Raw genomic sequence first — 19,942 nt, 5'->3', positions numbered from 1 at the left:
TAGAAAATTTGAAATAAGAGATAGCTTAACAAAGCTATTTTGGAGAGAGGGTGAAGCTTAGCAAAGCATAGAATAGTGAGGTTATGTTTGTAAACTAGCCGCAGCTAGTGTTGTAGTATTGTAATATTGGGGTAACATTGTTGAAACGTATTTTTCCTCGTATCAATAATAGTTCGAGCAATATAAATTATCGAGTACCCACCTACACTTCCAACAGAAAATAACATAATGATGATATGATCGTAACCCAACACCACTCGATTCACTATGGCTTTGGTGGAATTTGCAAGGCTTTTTTGCTTTCTAACATTTCTTAGACCTTACTTATGTAAGGCCTATCATTGGGATTAGTTTGTATGCACCACAAACCAACTATTATCATCTTCCTTGCAATCTCCATTTATTCTTCATTCAAAAGACCAAGCAATTCCGGCTCAATATTGCCTTGCTCAAGAATCTGATGAATCCAATGTGGAAAATATATCTCACTCTTCTCATGTACCCCAACATCAAGGTTCTTTCTTCCTCTAGCCATCTCGAGAATCATCATCCCATAGCTATACACATCTGATTTATGAGAAATGCTTCCGATGTTCCTACAAAACACTTCCGGAGCAATGTAACCGATCGTTCCCCTAGCTTCTATCATTGATACGACAGTATATGTCCCGCGACATAGTTTCGCAAGCCCGAAATCGGAGATCTTCAGATGAAATTCATGGTCTAAAAGAATGTTATGAGGCTTTATATCGAAATGCAGGATGCGAGTGTTGCAGCCGAGGTGTAGATATTCAAGTCCCCGAGCTATTTCGATCGTGATTTGATACAAGTCTTCCACTGTCAAGACCCGACCATCGTCATCGGATATCATTCCGTAGATGAATTTTTCTAGAGATCCATTCGACATGAACTCGTAAATCAACGCTCTTTTCCCACCCTTCAAACAAAACCCTAAGAGGGTGACGATATTAACGCGATTACGTTCGACCAGTGTTTCAAATAGCGGAACAAAAATGCTATTGCGGTCGCTATTTCACGGTAGAGCCGCCATCCGAAACTGATTTTGCTCAAAGAAACGATGTGACGCATGAATCACAACAATAACTGCCGATAACGGCCGCTATTTAACGGGTGACGACCGATCGCGGTTGTAACGACCTGTTATTCCCGTTATTTTCCATTACACCAAGTCAACACCAAACTCAAAATAAAAGTTCAGATTTTCTCTCAAATTTCATTGTCCAAACTCAAAATTAGAAAAAAGTCTCACTTTGAGGAGAAGTAGCTGATTATTTTATCTTTCTTCTTGCTTTTCTTTTGGTGTAACATGCAGCAGCAAAGTAAGGTTTTTTGGGTATTTTTGGTAGGAATCAAGTTAGCATGCAAAGAAAATTTTAAAACATGAAAAAAATAAAGAAGGAAATGGACGGATTTTAACCCAAAAAAATCTCTAGTTTTCACAATATTTGCTCTGCGTTTCTGTCTCCCCTCTCTCTCATGCACGATACAGAAGAAGAAGAAGGGATTTAATAATTTTTTAGTTATATTTTATGTTTTAAATAATTATTTTTTACTTTTAATGTTTTAGGTTTGGACCAAAATAGGCCCAATAACAAGTTAATTAATTTTTTACTTTTAATGTTTTGGGTTTGGACCAAAACAGACCTAATAAGTTAATTATTTTTTGGATTTGATATTTTTTTACTTATGTTATAGGTTTTATTAAAATAAATAATGGGTTATTTTTAATTTTATAAGTTTTAAGTTATAATATGTTGATTTTGGTAAGTGAATAATAACGGGTAATTTATTTTTATCTATTTTATTTTTTTGAGTTTTTCCTATGTTTATAGTCTTATTTCTTTTAAATAATAATGTATTTATAATGTTTATATATGTTATTTTCGTTTAGAAAACATGCTAAAAATCATTAAAATGACTCTTTAAAATTATAATTATTATGGTTTAGGATAAGTAGTGAGAACTTTAAGAAAATTCACGACCGCGACATCCGTAATGATTGCGATGACATCTGTTATGTCCGCAACTGCGATAAACGCGGCGCGGCCGCGAACGCTATTTAAATCCCTGCGTTCGACTGATGCTAGCAACTTCATTGATGAACTCTTGGCCGTTTCCTTTGGAAGTACTGAGCACTTTGACGGCAACAAGATGGTTGTCGGGTAACTTCCCTTTGCAAACACTTCCATAACCTCCTTTTCGCAGCTTTTCTTAGAATGAATCCGTCATCTTCTTCACCTGTGAATAACTGTATCTTTTAGGAGTTAGGATTCCATTGTTTCTGAGGAAATCCTCAAGATCTTGATCTTTGTTTGTGACTTTCCTGAGAAATGTAGCTGTAGTAATGCACGAGATGTTTCTTCTAAAGCATAATAGAAAGCATAATAGAAAGCTTTTCTTTGAGGAAATCCTCAGGGGATTATAGTACCGATGAGCAGCTTTCTATTCAAGTTAGAACCACCACCTGAAATAAAAAGAAAAAAAGTTATATATATATATATATATATGTCTCGAAAAAAGGTCAATTACCATAAGTTTAAAATTTAAGGGTACTCAAGATAATGCTATATATTAAATTTGCCTATGATATTAGTGACCACTGACAGGGCAATAGTGCAAATGAAAGACAATTGATAACTTGCATCTCAAGTAAAATTGATTAAGGTACCCTAAAGTGAAGAAAATAACAACAAAGCATGAAGAATAGAAGGAAGCTGCATTGGCAGTATTAGAATGTATCCCTATTTAGTTGCTGTGTTGTCAGGTCTTAAATGAGGTTCGTCAGAATAAAAACTTATTAGAAAATCGGGTAATTTTCTTATTATTGTTATTTCAAAAACTAAAATGAAATGTAAAAAATTAAAACTATCAAAATACAAAATAAATAAATTTATAAGATTATCTAATAGTAAAATACAATGGAAAAACAATATTAAATAAATACATTTTACCATGATTAATCATAATTTCAATATATAACATTTACTATTATTTTTATGGTGAATGAAATAAATGGCAAATAGATATTATTTTTAGAAAGATTCTACAACGCTCGATGAGCACCACTAACGATGAACACCATTAATTTAATTTATAAAATTTTAAAATTCTAGAAGCTCAACGTATAATTATAAATTAGTTAAAAATGTAAAGATAAATTATTTAAAATATACCCTATACCAGTACCACCTAACTATGGTCCCTTTTCATTTTGACAACCATTTTTGAAATTTTTTCAATCAAATCATTCAATTATTTTTTAGCCTTCAATAAAGTCATTTGCCTTCAATATTTAACGAAAAAGTTGATGTGGCAGTTAAAATATTTGGTATAATTACATATTTGGTCATTGTTATTTATTTATGGGTAAAATTTTAAAATATTTTAAAAAATTAAAAATTTTAAAATATTTGTAAATTAAGATAAAATAAAATATATTTTAAAATTTAAAATAAAAATAAAATATTTTCAAATTAAAATAAGAATAAAATATTTGTTTAAATTAAAATAAGAATAAAATATATATTTAAGCTAATAATAATAATATATATTTTTAAATTAAAAAAATAATAAAACAATCTCAAATTAAGTTAATAATAAAATATATTTAATAAGTTAAGATGAAAATAAAATATACTTTTAAAGATATATAAAATATTATTAATTTAAGTTAAATATTTATACACAAAGATACAATTTTATACAGGGTGTTGTCTAGCTTAAACCAATGTTTGGACTTGGCTTAGTGGTTAGGTTTGTGCTAAACTTCCCTCCACCCCTAGATTGATTCCCCTAGCCCCAATTTTACTTGGCTTGGTGGTTATGTTTGGTTTATTGTTCTAAAGTAATATTGTTGTAATACTGAATCAAAAGCATTTGATGATCCCAATGTCTATAGGCTGCCCAGCATATGCCAAGGGATCATTAATTATAAAAAGTTTAGCGCACAAATTTGCATTGAGTTGGTGGCTAGAATTACTATAATCACAAAGGCTGTTTCTATCTTTTTTTCTGAATCTGGGATTTGAGCATTTGTTTGTTGAGAAAGATCAAAGATGTAGCCCTAGTATCTCTTTATGTAACAAAGTTATTGATAGTGTAATAGAGCTTTTAAGGAGCATCTGGTCATAGCTATCGCGCAGGGTAAAACTCAGACAATACCTACCCAACTAAATGCTCTCATACTGGAAAATTTCTTAGGCTTCTTCCACTTATATGACATTCCAATGTACAATGAGCAGTCAATTATTTGTTTCCATGACTGCGAAGATTGGAATTTGGCCCTAATCATAACCATGTGATCTTTGATGGAAAAATAAAATTACTGCAAAACAAATAGTAACATTAACTATAAAAGTAAAGAGAAACAAATTAAAACGGAGCTTAATTGTGTTGTGGTATAAATTACTGCTTTAGAAGTAAATCTGTCTTGATGGGTATAATCGTTGAAATAGATGTCGCCCCAAGGTTAACACACTCCTTTATTCGTACACCCGAATATCGAAGTGAAAATCAGTTGATATTGTTCTTCTCAGAAAGATGGAATCGAGGTCGAAAATATACTACTGTTAGAACTGTGTCTAAAATAAATACACACCAACCGAACTGGATATATCAAGCCGAACGGTTCCTACTTACTTTGGGATTCTTTGCATTACCAACAATCTTTATGCAGCGTCTATTAAGTGGGAGCTTGAGCTTATGGTCTAGAATAGAATGAAACTAAATTAGAGCAAATCGTGTTTTTGCAATCCAATGAAGAATTTAATCTTGAATGTATTACTGCATCCATCTATTATTGCTTACTCATTTTTATTTAGTGATCCCTCGTTGCTTTTGTGAGCAACTTTATGCGGATTCATTGACGGAATGTTATGTTGTGTGTGGGAAGCTCTATACTACAATGCCTCTGTATTTGGTTTCCCATTACCTTACCTGTTTACTCTCTTGAAGACTTGAACTGTCATCGATCCAACAATGTCCCCTAAATCTTCAAGAGACAATATAATTAAAGAGATTAACTTTAGTTAGCCCTTCCTTTATGGCTTCATCCTTATGATGCCTTCAGTCAAAGAGATCTAGTTTTTATATTTGTTTATTATCTGTGCCATCTTACTTTTTTTGCTTGGGGTTGAGAGGGAATGTTAATGATTGGAAACTGTTGTGAATTATTCTCATTTCAGCTTATATTTTCCAGGGTTTGATGCCAGATGGTCAAGAAATAGCTGTCAAGAAACTTGCATTGGATTCGAGACAGGGACTGAAACATTAATGAGGTGAAACTGTTAGGTATGACTCATAAATATATCGGTAAAGAGGATAGAGGATGGATCGGAGCGTAGCGAAGCGAACGCAGCGAAGCGAACGCAGCGAACATCATCTGTCCTTATAAAGACAGTCTCGTAGTGGGGGTTATGATTATGTGGGTTGCGCCCCCACAATACGGTAATAGGTTATTTTTGTAAATATGTATCAGAGTTTATTTATTATAAAGGAGATGTAACCAAAACCTATGATATATTCGAATGAAAAATCTAGCGCCTCCTAGGGCACCGAGGACGTAAGCACATTGTTGAACCTCGTTAAAATTCTTGTGTTCTTTTCATTTTCTTTACCCGATTATTCAACAATTGGTATCAGATGTCAGGAGCTAAATTCGAAGTTACGAAATTTGATGGTCATGGTAACTTCAGATTATGGCAAACAAGGGTGAAGGATCTGTTGGCGCAGCAAGGAATCCTGAAGGCTTTGCGACCTACAAAGTCGGCTTCACTGTTACAAGTGCAAGGAGGCGGAACATATGAAGCAAGACTGTCCGAAGCTGAAAAAACAAACTGATGAGAAGCGTGATGACTCATCCAAGTATGTGAATGTGGTCGAGGATGACAATTCTGATTGCAGTGAGGGTGATATGATCTCTATTTCAACGACTCAATTGACGGATGCTTGGATTCTTGATTCTGGATGTTCTTATCGTATCTCGCCAAATTGGTAATGGTTTTCGACATACATGTCGGTTAATTCTGGTTCTGTTTATTTATGTGATGATCGATTTTACAATATTGTTGGTATTGGTGATGTCAGAATTAAGATGTATGATGATTCTGTTTGGACGTTGTGTGGTGTTCGACACATCTCAGATTTGAAGAAGAATTTGATTTCTTTGGGCACTTTGCACAAAAATGGTTTTATCCCTAAGGCTGATGAGGATAGGGAAACCATTCGGATTGTTAAATGAGATTTGACTGTGATAATAGGAAAGATGATTGCAGGGAATATTTACAGATTGTTAGGGAGTACCGTTGTAGGTGGAGTTCATTATGTTGAGTCCAGTGATGATACTACCAAATTGTGGCATATGCGTCTTGCTCATCTTAGTGAACGTGGTATGGATGAATTACATAAAAGAAATCTGTCGCTTGGTATTAAAAGTTGTAAGTTCTATTTTTGCAAGTATTATGTTCTTGGTAAACAGACTAAAGTTTGTTTCAAAACTGGGAAGCACACAACTGAAGGAATTCTTGATTATGTGCATTATGATGTATGGGGGCCTTCCACGATATCGTCTTTGGGTGGAACTAGTTATTATGTTACTTTTATTTACGATTTTTCACGGAAAGTTTGGGTGCATTTTTTGAAACATAAGTATGACGTTTTTGAGAAGTTCAAGCGGTGGAAAACTGAGATAGAAAACCAAACAGGACCAAAAATCAAGTGTTTGCGGTCTGACAATGGAACGGAGTACACAGATTCACAATTTCTAAACTTCTGTAAGGAGCATGGGATTAAGAGGCATTTTACAGTGTGCAAGACACCACAACAGAATGGTGTTGCGGAACGGATGAACAGGTCGTTGAATGAAAGAGCCAGATGTTTGACGTTAAATGCGGGGCTTCCCAAACACTTCTGGGCTAAGGCTGTTAACATGACATGTTATCTTATCAATAGATCGCCAAGGGAATCATTGGCTGGGAAAGTTACAGAAGAGGTATGGACTGGTCATGATGTTACTTTTGATCACTTACAGATTTTTGGTTGTCTTGCTTATGTGCATATACCTGCTGATGAGAGATCCAAACTTGATGCAAAATCGAAGGAGTGCATTTTTATAGGTTACAAGACAGATGTCAAAGGATTCAAGTTCTAGGATCCAGTTGCGAAGAAAATTATGATCAGTGGAGATGTTTTTTTTTGATGAACAATCCATGTTGCAGCAGAAGAAAGACACGACAGTAGTGGATTTCGAGCAGTTTCCAGTTGAGAAAACAAAAACTTCTCAACTGACTGCTGGTGGTTCCGTTACGGTTGATTTGTAGGATTATAGTCTCACCAGAGACAGGGTGAGACGGACAAATATAAAGCCTCCGAACATATTGAGTTTTGAAGACTTGGTCTATTTTACACTTACTGTTAGCAGTGATGATCCAATTACTTTTCATGGTGTTGTTACTAGTCAGGAAAACGACAAGTGGATGGCTACCATAGTTGAGGAGATGGAGTCTTTGAATCACAATCGTACATGGGAGTTAGTTCTCCTTCCTGAGGGTAAAAAGCCTATTGGTTGTAAATGGGTGTATAAGAAGAAACCAGCAGTAACAGAAAAAAAAAAAGAGAGGAGAAGTTCAAGGCTCGTTTGGTAGAAAAGGGTTTTTCACAGCAGAAAAGAGTTGATTATGATGAAATTTTTTTTCTCCTGTGGTCAGGCACACTTCAATCCGAGCAGTAATTGCATTGGTGGCTAGTTGGGATTTGTATTTAGAGCAGATGGATGTTAAAACTGCTTTTTTGTATGGTGATTTACAAGAGCAGGTCTACATGCAGTAGCCTGAAGGTTTCACTCAACCTGAAAAAGAGCATTTAGTTTGTAGATTGAAGAAATCTTTGTACGAGTTGAAACAGTCTCCGATACAATGGTACAAATGGTTTGACTCATATATGATCAAGATTGACTACAAGCGATGTGAGTATGACTGTTGTGTCTATGTTAAGAGCCTTGATGATGGTTCTTTTATTTTTTTTGTTACTGTATGTTGATGATATGTTAATTGTTACGAAGAACATGAATGATGTTATCGGTTTAAAAACTTTATTGATTCAGGAATTTGATATGAAAGATTTAGGCGCTGCAAAGAAAATTTTTGGAATGGAACTTTTCATGGACAGAGACTCAAGGAAACTGTGGCTATCTCAACGGGGTTATGTTGAGAAAATGCTAGAAAGGTTTGCGATGAGCAACGCAAAACCAGTGAGCACTCTATTGGTGAATCACTATAAGCTTTCATCAGAACAGTGCCCTAAGACAGATAAGAAAGCTGAAGATATGGCAAATGTTATGTATTTTAATGTTGTTGGTTGCTTGATGTATGCAATGGTATGTACTCGTCTTGATTTAGCTCATGATGTTAGTCAAGTTTGTAAGTATATGTCTAAACCTGGTAAGCAACATTGGGAAACAGTCAAGTGGATCTTTAGGTACTTAAAGGGTATTGTGGGACATAGAATTATTTTTGGTAGTCAGCGGGATAATCCTTTAGTTGTAGGATATGTAGATTTAGACTATGCGAGTGATTTGGATAATAGAAGATCTATGACAAGGTATGTCTTTACTCTGGGTGGAGGGCCTATTTGTTGGAAGTCTACTATTCAATCTGTTGTGGCATTATCTACAACTGAAGTTGAATACATGGCATTGACTGAAGCTGCAAAAGAAGCTTTATGGCTTATTGGTTTAGTGAAGGGTTTGGGTGTTCAGCAAGGTGGAGTTCAGTTGCTTTGTGACAATCAAAGTACTATTCACTTGGCTAAGAATCAGGTATATCGTGCTAATGTAAGGTTTCACAAGATCAGAGAGTTGGTTGTGTCGCGACCGTCTTTCGGTTGGGCCCAAACTTGGGCTTCGACTTGAAATGAGTGGGTTGGAGTCGCCACCGACCACTTTAAAACGAATTTAGGTGGGTCGGACACCATCTTACCTGATCTTCGTTTCACCAGAAATATGTCGGGCTCGGGAGTCGGTTACGGTCAAGGAAGGATTAGCACCCTTGAACTGTCCTTTCGGTACCAATTAATTTGTCGGTTGTCTTTAAATGCGAAAAGTTAAAAATTTAAATTAAAATTCAAAGATCTGATTCGAGTTACTTACTTTTGATCGATTGGAATTACTACTGAAAAATATGTTAGATGAAATAAATAAAATAACAATAAATAAAAAACAGAAAGGAAAAAATGTTAGTATAATAATAATAAAATTAAAGAAAATAGATAAATAAAGATAAATAAAGTTAGCAAAAGAAAAATAATAATAATCAAATAATCAAATAATTTTTTTATAAAATAATAAAGTAAAAAAAAATACAAAACACGTTAAAGAAGAAATAAAAAACGAAATAAAAAGTGAGAAAGAAAAATAAATAATAAAATAATAAATAAATAAATGAAACAAACAAGAACATGGAGGACTTAAACGATAATTAACCCCTAACTAAAAATGCACATATTCCTGATACATTGAAGGCTTCACGTGAAAGAGAGAGAGAGATCCACTAAATGCCAAACAGTGGTGCTTTGGTGGCAAGCATTATTATGCTTTTAAAAACAAATTAATATTTTTACACAACCTCACCTTCTACGGCCACTCTTCTCTAAGCTCATTCCTCTGTTTTCTTCTCAATGTAAATTATTTGCCTTCTCACTGTTGAGACTCCAACGCCAAGCTCCCTTTAATCGAGACCAAAGCCTCTCCTGAACCGGACAGAAACCCAACCCCGACAGAACCAAACCGACCCTGACGATGAAAGAAAGCTCCGACGAGGCGCTCGAACACCCTTGATAAATCTCTCTGGTTTCCCTTCCTTTTCGTATGGTTTTCCCTGATTTTTCTGTATATTTTGTGTATAAATCGTATATTTCCTTTCGTATTTCTCTCAAATTTCAGTATGTATTTCGTGTGAAAATTCTCTATATTTTTATTGCTAATTTTCCCCTGAAAAACCAGAGTAATCGGGATCCCCCCTTGGTTTACTGTACTGTCCGTCCCCTCCTTTTGTTCTTCATTTTGCAGGTATTTATAAGCTTCACCGGAAGAGTTTGTTTCCACTAAATCCCGAGATCATCGGGATTTAGTTGTTGACGAGGGTTTGTTGGTGATGCTCGCGAGGTCCTTGCGTCGGATGATTCGGGGTTAGAGACCCACACACTCACGATGCATGTTGCCAGGAAAAACGAGGAGAGGCGTGGGGCGTTAGGGTTTCTGGTTCACTTGTCTTGTTGGGCCACTTGCTGGGCAATGGAGCACCATTGGGCCGTTTGATATTTTGGTCTCGTAATGGTCCTTTATTGGACCTGAAACATGTAATGAAATAATAAATAAATAATATAACACATAATATATATAATATGCTTTATATTAAATATTATAATGAGATGAAATTTGGTGTCTACAGCTACCCCTCTTTGTCCTTTTTCGTGGAACGAAAAATAGGACAAAGACAAATGGACACAAATTTCGTTCGGTGGAGTTGAAAATTGATTCTGATATTTCAATTAACTCTCTGTTGAATTGAGTTGTGGATGGATCCTTAGTTGCGAAGTCAGGTCCATCTCGAAATGGAATTGAAGCCGCAATTCATAATTTGGATCTCATTGCCAAATTGTAGTCAACGTCGGTCTTCTTCTCGGTTTAAAGACCTTGGTTCAAACATTTGACTTGAAAATGGTTCCTTGACTCCACCATATGGCTAATAGGCCTTTGAGTTGAACGGAATCGAACTCAGAAATGTCTTCGTTGACAAATAGCTTTTCTCGACTTAAGCTATGATGCCGGAAAACAGTTTCTTGTCAGTAAGGCATGGTTAACCCAGATCTTCTTCTCGACTTGAAAACCTCGATTGCAGCCGGACAGTAGTGTGATTGAAGTGTCATCGAGCTGATTGGAATTGAACTTGACAATTTTTTGACATATAGCCCTTTTTGCCTTGAACTAAACTTGGTTTGCCTCTGAGCTGAGTGTAATCGAACTCGAAGGTATTCTGTTGGCAGACAACCCCTCTAGACTTAAGTTGTACTGCAAATAATATGCCTTGGAGCTGAGCGTAGTCGAACTCGAAGGTCTTTGGTTGGCAGATAACCCTTCTCGACTTAAGTTATACTGCAAATGATGTCCCCTAGCCCCAATTTTACTTGGCTTGGTGGTTATGTTTGGTTTATTGTTCTAAAGTAATATTGTTGTAATACTGAATCAAAAGCATTTGATGATCCCAATGTCTATAGGCTGCCCAGCATATGCCAAGGGATCATTAATTATAAAAAGTTTAGTGCACAAACTTGCATTGAGTTGGTGGCTAGAATTACTATAATCACAAAGGTTGTTTCTATCTTTTTTTCTGAATCTGGGATTTGAGCATTTGTTTGTTGAGAAAGATCAAAGATGTAGCCCTAGTATCTCTTTATGTAACAAAGTTTTTGATAGTGTAAGAGAGCTTTTAAGGAGCATCTGGTCATAGCTATCGCGCAGGGTAAAACTCAAACAATACCTCGTGAGTTACCTACCCAACTAAATGCTCTCGTACTGGAAAATTTCTTAGGCTTCTGCCACTTATATGACATTCCAATGTACAATGAGCAGTCAATTATTTGTTTCCATGACTGTGAAGATTGGAATTTGGCCCTAATCATAACCATGTGATCTTTGATGGAAAAATAAAATTACTGCAAAACAAATAGTAACATTAACTATAAAAGTAAAGAGAAACAAATTAAAACGGAGCTTAATTGTGTTGTGGTATAAATCACTGCTTTAGAAGTAAATCTGTCTTGATGGGTATAATCGTTGAAATAGATGTCGCCCCCAAGGTTAACACACTCCTTTATTCGTACACCCGAATATCGAAGTGAAAATCAGTTGATAATGTTCTTCTCAGAAAGATGGAATCGAGGTCGAAAATATACTACTGTTAGAACTGTGTCTAAAATATATACACACCAACCGAACTGGATATATCAAGCCGAACGGTTCCTACTTACTTTGGGATTCTTTGCATTACCAACAATCTTTATGCAGCGTCTATTAAGTGGGAGCTTGAGCTTATGGTCTAGAATAGAATGAAACTAAATTAGAGCAAATCGTGTTTTTGCAATCCAATGAAGAATTTAATCTTGAATGTATTACTGCATCCATCTATTGTTGCTTACTCATTTTTATTTAGTGATCCCTCGTTGCTTTTGTGAGCAACTTTATGCGGATTCATTGATGGAATGTTATGTTGTGTGTGGGAAGCTCTATACTACAATGCCTCTTTTTTTGGTTTCCCATTACCTCACATGTTTACTCTCTTGAAGACTTGAACTGTCATCGATCCAACAATGTCCCCTATATCTTCAAGAGACAATATAATTAAAGAGATTAACTTTAGTTAGCCCTTCCTTTATGGCTTCATCCTTATGATGCCTTCAGTCAAAGAGATCTAGTTTTTATATTTGTTTATTATCTGTGCCATCTTACTTTTTTTGCTTGGGGTTGAGAGGGAATGTTAATGATTGGAAACTGTTGTGAATTATTCTCATTTCAGCTTATATCTTCTAGGGTTTGATGCCAGATGGTCAAGAAATAGCTGTCAAGAAACTTGCATTGGATTCGAGACATGGACTGAAACATTAATGAGGTGAAACTGTTAGGTATGACTCATAAATATACCGGTAAAGAGGATAGAGGATGGAGTGGAGCGTAGAGAAGCGAACGCAGCGAACATTCATCTGTCCTTATAAAGAAAGTCTCATAGTGGGGGGTTATGATTATGTGGGTTGCGCCCCCGCAGTACGGTAATAGGTTATTTTGTAAATATGTATCAATGTTTATTTATTATAAAGGAGATGTAACCAAAACCTATGATATATTTGAATGAAAAATCTAGCGCCTCCTAGGGCACCGATGACGTAAGCACATTGCTGAACCTCGTTAAAATTCTTGTGTTCTTTTCGTTTTCTTTACCCGATTATTCAACAATTGGTATCAGATGTCAGGAGCTAAATTCGATGGTCATGGTAACTTCGGATTATGGCAAACAAGGGTGAAGGATCTGTTGGCGCAGCAAGGAATCCTAAAGGCTTTGCGACCTACAAAGCCGGCTTCACTGTTACAAGTGCAAGGAGGCGGAACATATGAAGCAAGAATGTCCGAAGCTGAAAAAACAGACTGATGAGAAGCGTGATGACTCATCCAAGTATGTGAATGTGGTAGAGGATGACAATTCTAATTGCAGTGAGGGTGATATGCTCTCTATTTCAACGACTCAATTGACGGATGCTTGGATTCTTGATTCTGGATGTTCTTATCGTATCTCGCCAAATAGGTAATGGTTTTCGACATACAGGTCGGTTAATTCTAGTTCTGTTTATATGGGTGATGATCGATGTTACAATATTGTTGGTATTGGTGATGTCAGAATTAAGATGTATGATGATTCTGTTTGGACGTTGTGTGGTGTTCGACACATCTCAGATTTGAAGAAGAATTTGATTTCTTTGGGCACTTTGCACAAGAATGGTTTTATCCCTAAGGCTGATGAGGATAGGGAAACCATTTGGATTGTTAAATGAGATTTGACTGTGATGAAAGGAAAGATGATTGCAGGGAATATTTACAGATTGTTAGGGAGTACCGTTGTAGGTGGAGTTCATTATGTTGAGTCCAGTGATGATACTACCAAATTGTGGCATATGCGTCTAGCTCATCTTAGTGAACATGGTATGGATGAATTACATAAAAGAAATTTGTCGCTTGGTATTAAAAGTTGTAAGCTCGATTTGTGCAAGTATTGTGTTCTTGGTAAACAGATTAAAGTTTGTTTCAAAACTGGGAAACACACAACTGAAGGAATTCTTGATTATGTGCATTATGATGTATGGGGGCCTTCCACGATATCGTCTTTGGGTGGATCTAGATATTATGTTACTTTTATTTACATTTTTCCACGGAAAGTTTGGGTGTATTTTTTGAAATAGAAGTCTGACATTTTTGAGAAGTTTAAGCGGTGGAAAGCTGAGGTAGAAAACCAAACAGGATGAAAAATCAAGTGTTTGCGGTATGACAATGGAACGGAGTACACAGATTCACAATTTCTAAACTTCTGTAAGGAGCATGGAATTAAGAGGCATTTTACAGTGCGCAAGACACCACAACAGAATGGTGTTGCGGAACGGATGAACAGGTCGTTGAATGAAAGAGCCAGATGTTTGACGTTGAATGCGGGGCTTCCCAAACACTTCTGGGCTAAGGCTGTTAACATGTCATGTTATCTTATCAATAGATCGCCAAGGGCATCATTGGTTGGGAAAGTTACAGAAGAGGTATGGACTGGTCATGATGTTACTTTTGATCACTTATGGATTTTTAGTTGTCTTGCATATGTGCATGTACCTGCTGATGAGAGATCCAAACTTGATGCAAAATCGAAGGAGTGCATTTTATAGGTTACAAGACAGATGTCAAAGGATTCAAGTTCTAGGACCCATTTGCGAAGAAAATTATGATCAGTGGAGATGTTGTTTTTGATAAACAACCCATGTTGCAGCAGCAGAAAGACACAACTGTGGTGGATTTCGAGCAGTTTCCAGTTGAGAAAACAGAAACTTCTCAACCGAATGCTGGTGGTTCCGCTACGGTTGATTTGTAGGATTATAGTCTCACTAGAGACAGGGTGAGACGGACGAATATAAAGCCTCCGAACATATTGAGTTTTGAAGACTTGGTCTATTTTACACTTACTGTTAGCAGTGATGATCCAATTACTTTTCATGGTGCTGTTACTAGTCAGGAAAACGACAAGTGGATGGCTATCATAGTTGAGGAGATGGAGTCTTTGAATCACAATCGTACATGGGAGTTAGTTCTCCTTCCTGAGGGTAAAAACCCTATTGGTTGTAAATGGGTGTATAAGAAGAAACCAACAGTAACAGAAAAAAATATGAGAAGTTCAAGGCTCATTTGGTAGCAAAGGGTTTTTCACAGCAGAAAATAGTTGATTATGATTAAATTTTTTTCTCCTGTGGTCAGGCACACTTCAATCTGAGCAGTACTTGCATTGGTGGCTAGTTGGGATTTGCATTTAGAGCAGATGGATGTTAAAACTACTTTTTTGCATGGTGATTTAGAGGAGCAGATCTACATGCAGCAGCCTGAAGGTTTCACTCAACCTGAAAACGAGCATTTAGTTTGCAGATTAAAGAAATCTTTGTACGGGTTGAAACAGTCTCCGATACAATGATACAAATGGTTTGACTCATATATGATCAAGATTGGCTACAAGCGATGTGAGTATGACTGTTGTGTCTATGTTAAGAGCCTTGATGATGGTTCTTTATTTTTCTGTTATTGTATGTTGATGATATGTTAATTGTTGCGAAGAACATGAATGATGTTATCGGTTTAAAAACTTTATTGAGTCAGGAATTTGATATGAAAGATTTAGGCTCTGCAAAGAAAATTCTTGGAATGGAAATTTACAGGGACAGAGACTCAAGGAAACTGTGGCTATCTCAACGGGGTTATGTTGAGAAAATGTTAGAAAGGTTTGCGATGAGCAGCTCAAAATCAGTGAGCACTCCATTGGTGAATCACTATAAGCTTTCATCAGAACAGTGCCCTAAGAAAGATAAGAAAGCTGAAGATATGGCAAATGTTCTGTATTTTAATGTTGTTGGTTGCTTGATGTATGCAATGGTATGTACTCGTCCTGATTTAGCTCATGATGTTAGTCAAGTTTGTAAGTACATGTCTAAACCTGGTAAGCAACATTGGGAAGCAGTCAAGTGGATCTTTAGGTACTTAAAGGGTATTGTGGGACGTGGAATTGTTTTTGGTAGTCAGCGGGATAATCCTTTGGTTGTAGGATATGTGGATTCAGACTATACGGGTGATTTGGATAATAGAAGATCTATGACAGGGTATGTCTTTACTCTGGGTGGAGGGCCTATTTGTTGGAAGTCTACTATTCAATCTGTTGTGGCATTATCTACAACTGAAGTTGAATACATGGCAGCGACTGAAGCTGCAAAAGAAGCTTTATGGCTTACTGATTTAGTGAAGTGTTTGGGTGTTCAGCAAGATGGAGTTCAGTTGCTTTGTGACAATCAAAGTACTATTCACTTGGCTAAGAATCAGGTATATCGTGCTAATGTAAGGTTTCACAAGATCAGAGAGTTGGTTGTATCTGGAGAGATTTTGTTTTAGAAGGTACATACTGTTGAGAAATCCGTTGATATGTTCACCAAGCCAGTTACGACAGACAAGTTCATGCATTGCTTGGACTTGTTGAGTGTTTCGAGTTATTAAAGAAGTAAGGTAACCCAACCCACATTGAATGTTTCCCATGGGGCGGGATATTTGCCAAGGTGGATATTTGTTAGGTATGACTCATAAATATATCGGTAAAGAGGATAGAGGATGGAGTAGAGCGAACATCATCTGTCCTTACAAAGAAAGACTCGTAGTGGGGGTTACGATTATGTGGGTTGGGGGTGCATAGACCCCGCAATACGGTACAGGGTTATTTTTGAAAATATGTAGCAGAGTTTATTTATTATAAAGGAGATGTAACCAAAACCTATGATATATTTGAATGAAAAATCTAGCGCCGCCTAAGGCACCGAGGACGTAAGCACATTGTTGAACCTCGTTAAAATTCTTGTGTTATTTTCGTTTTCTTTACCCGATTATTCAACAGAAACTTTTACTGAAAACCCAGAACAAGAACTTAGCGATGTTGTTGGGGTGCTGTGCCGAATGATCTGAGAAGATGTTTATGAGTATTTGCCAAATAAAAGCCTTGATTACTTTCTCTTTGGTAAGAACCCTTTTATACGTGGCATTCACTTCTTTTGCTAGATAAACTCATGAACTCTAAGTCTCATCATTTGTTTGGTAAATTAAGACTTATTATTGCAATTAAAAGTCTCAGATAAGAGCAAGTTTACTTCTTTGGATTGGGCAACACGATTCAAGATTATTTCGGGCATTGCAAGAGGTCTTCTATATCTTCATGAAGAGGCGAATGAAAGGATCATCCGTATAGACATCAAAACCAGTAATACTGTTGGATCCCCAAAATCTCTGATTTTGGCTTGGCAAGCCTCTTTCCCGTGAATGACACTCATGTAAATACATTTAGGATTTCTGGCACTAAGTGAGTAGTTTATTTGCTCATTTTTCAGTCATATTCTTATATAAATGTAATTGCATCTTTAAGTTTATTAGGCTAATTTTCTTTCAAGTTTTATCTGTTCTAATTTTGTTGTTAGCTAAGAAAGAATAACGTGAGTAAACCCTCCCATTGCATGCAGTGGTTACATGGCACCTGAATATGCCATGCATGGGTTTTTGTTTGCATATATATTATTTTGGTTTTGTGTTTTTGTTGTTACAGGTCGTTTATATGGTCTTCTTGCTTGCCGTCATGCTTTATCCAGGTTGATGCTGAGTTTGTTTTAGGGTTTTCTTTGCTGCCACTTCTCTCTCTAGCTTTTGGCCTGGTTGTTGTTATTAGGGCTGCAAATGTTACATGACAAATTACGAATTATTCGAGTTTGATTCAATCAAAATTTGATTAATACTGAAATTAAATAGACTCTAGTCAAGTTTAAACTCAACTCTAGTTCTTAACGAACTAACTATATAATATTCCACTCAAAAAATTCACAAACAACTAGAAAAAGATATATTAAAATTTAAAAGTAAATTATTTTTAAAAAAAATATATAATATAAGGCTTGTACGTCGTTAGCATTCAAATTAAAATTTGAATTTGAGCTTAAATTAAATTTAAGTTTAAATTGAATTTGAGTTTAAACTTCAATCAAACTAAATCCTCAAGCAAATTTAAAAAAGAAAAGAAACACAAAGTAATTTCCGTTGAGTGGGATAGGATTGGGTTATCCACAGTTGCACATTCGTTTCCCCTCCCCCAAAACCGAAAGTAAAATCTTCATCTAAGGAGGCGGTGGCTGCCTCTTTTGCGAGGTGGTTGTCGCCTCCATCACCTCAGTCCTTGTTGTTTCATGCTCTCCTGCGACCGATTCTCTCAAGATCTCCAAAGCCCAACACAGTATCATTGTTTTCTTTGTTGTGATTTTTGAACAAGGGTTTGATCGGACAAGCTTTGCTGTTTTCGAGGATTAGAGTTCATTTTGGCTTCCATCCCCTAGTTTGCTTCTCGACTGTTTTGGGTGTCCGCTTCTTGCTTGGTGAGATTGGTTCTTTCTCCTCTAGCGTGAGTTTATTCCTGTTCCTAGTGATTGCGTGTTCAAGTTTGAGATTTGGTTTGCTTATGTTTTTTGTTTCAAAGCTTTGGTTCTATGTGGGTTTCTAGCCAGTTTCGAGAGTCAGCTTAGGATTGTTAACACTGCTTGCAAGCTGTTTGTGCAAATGTCATAGTGAACCAGTCTCTTGTTCGATTGCAATTTAAAGTTCGTGTGAGAGTGTTTAAGGTATTTTTTCATTATCTGCTTCGTTGTTTGGGGATTTTATCCCAAACTATTTTCTTTGGGTTGGCTATTGGCAGATTGTGGGTCGATGGTGAGGTTCTATGTATGTTCTGTTCTATGAAGAGAAGTCGAGTAGGCTCTAGGGTCGTTTTCGTCAAGGTTATTGATTCTGCGAGTGTTGAGCTCTAGGATCTAGTGTCCCAAGATTTGACTGAGTTTGGTGAGTGTCTGCTAGGGGTTGTGGAGGGTTTTTGGCTTTGGTCTTGTATTTTGAGGTTTAGTGGTTTAAAGTGGAGCTAGAGTAGTTTTGTTTATTAGTATTTTAGTATTAGGTTTTTAGTAGATTGTTTCTATTGTTTTTCTGGTGTTCTGTGGCTTGAGTTTTATCAGTTGACAAGCCGTTTTCTGGGGTTTTTTCTATTCTCCATTTTTTGATTGGTTGGTGGTGGTGGACCAGTGGTATGTGCATTGGTGAGTGTTATCTTGTCTCTTGTCTTGGTGTTCTGCTGAGTTTGTTCGTGTGCTATTGTTTGGTGATGGCAACAATTGTGTCTAGCTTATAGAAGGGGTGCGGTCGATCGAGGTATTTCTGCGAGGGAGATCTTTTCTAGTAGGTTGGTGATAGAAAATGATGCGGCGACATTGTTTTGTGTGGGTGAGGCAGAGGGTGATGTATTCTCTGCTTCGAAAGGCGGTGTTTCAAGATCAGCATCATTGAGAGTTTTGTACTGTCATTGTTGGATCCGTGGTCGCGGAGTGTGGTTTGCAGTCGCTGTTGTTATGGTGGTAGCTTATGGATTCGTAGAGGCATTTGCAGCAGATACTGGTTCCGAGAATTTTGGTATGGGGGAGGTGTAGTTTCAAGGCGATTAAGTCAGAAAATTATTATTGTTAGTGGAACGTGGGCAGCAGTTTTTGGTGCATGTGGTTATCCTCATGGTTCATATTGCAGCTGGTTTATTAGATGTGGGTCTCTTCTCGTGGAGGTATGGGTAACTGGATGGGGAATCGAACTTTTGTCTGCTTGTGGATGGTGCTTGGACAGCGGGGTATAGCATTTTTGCTTTTTCTATTGATTTGCAATCTGAAGGACAGTATGCAGGTTTTGTTCCTCTTTTGCTGCCGCAACATGCCCACTCTATAGGAAACTTCAACTCTGTTCCCTCTCAAACTTCAGTGGTTTCGTACAAGCAATGTGAGAAAATTTTAATAATTGAAGATTCAAATTTATGTCCATAGGTGTTGCGTTTGATGGGCCCGATTGAAGACTGAAGAATGATATGTTATAGTGGGTTGGTGCATCAGTTTTCTGCTGCTGTTCGGATATATCCCAGTGTTTGTTTCAGCTTAGTCTATGTTGTCTTTTTTGTTCTTATTATCACTACTTTTGTGGGCTGTTGAAGGGGGTGATGCACGATGTTCCATTGTTTGATGTTGTGTTTGAGGT

At 36.6% G+C, this 19,942-nt stretch overlaps 1 pseudogene; it reads right to left on the bottom strand.

Annotated features, from left to right (window-relative positions):
- Nucleotides 1-265: 265 nt before the first annotated feature.
- LOC120135185 lies at nucleotides 266-4,988 on the bottom strand (annotated as a pseudogene).
- Between the last annotated feature and the right edge of the window lie 14,954 nt (nucleotides 4,989-19,942).

Source organism: Hibiscus syriacus, unplaced genomic scaffold, assembly GCF_006381635.1.
Source record: "Hibiscus syriacus cultivar Baekdansim isolate YM2019G1 unplaced genomic scaffold, ASM638163v2 tig00110602_pilon, whole genome shotgun sequence".
Lineage (NCBI taxonomy): Eukaryota > Viridiplantae > Streptophyta > Magnoliopsida > Malvales > Malvaceae > Hibiscus > Hibiscus syriacus.
The sequence above is the reverse complement of the archived record's forward strand: the minus strand, read 5'-3'. Positions and strand labels throughout refer to the sequence as shown.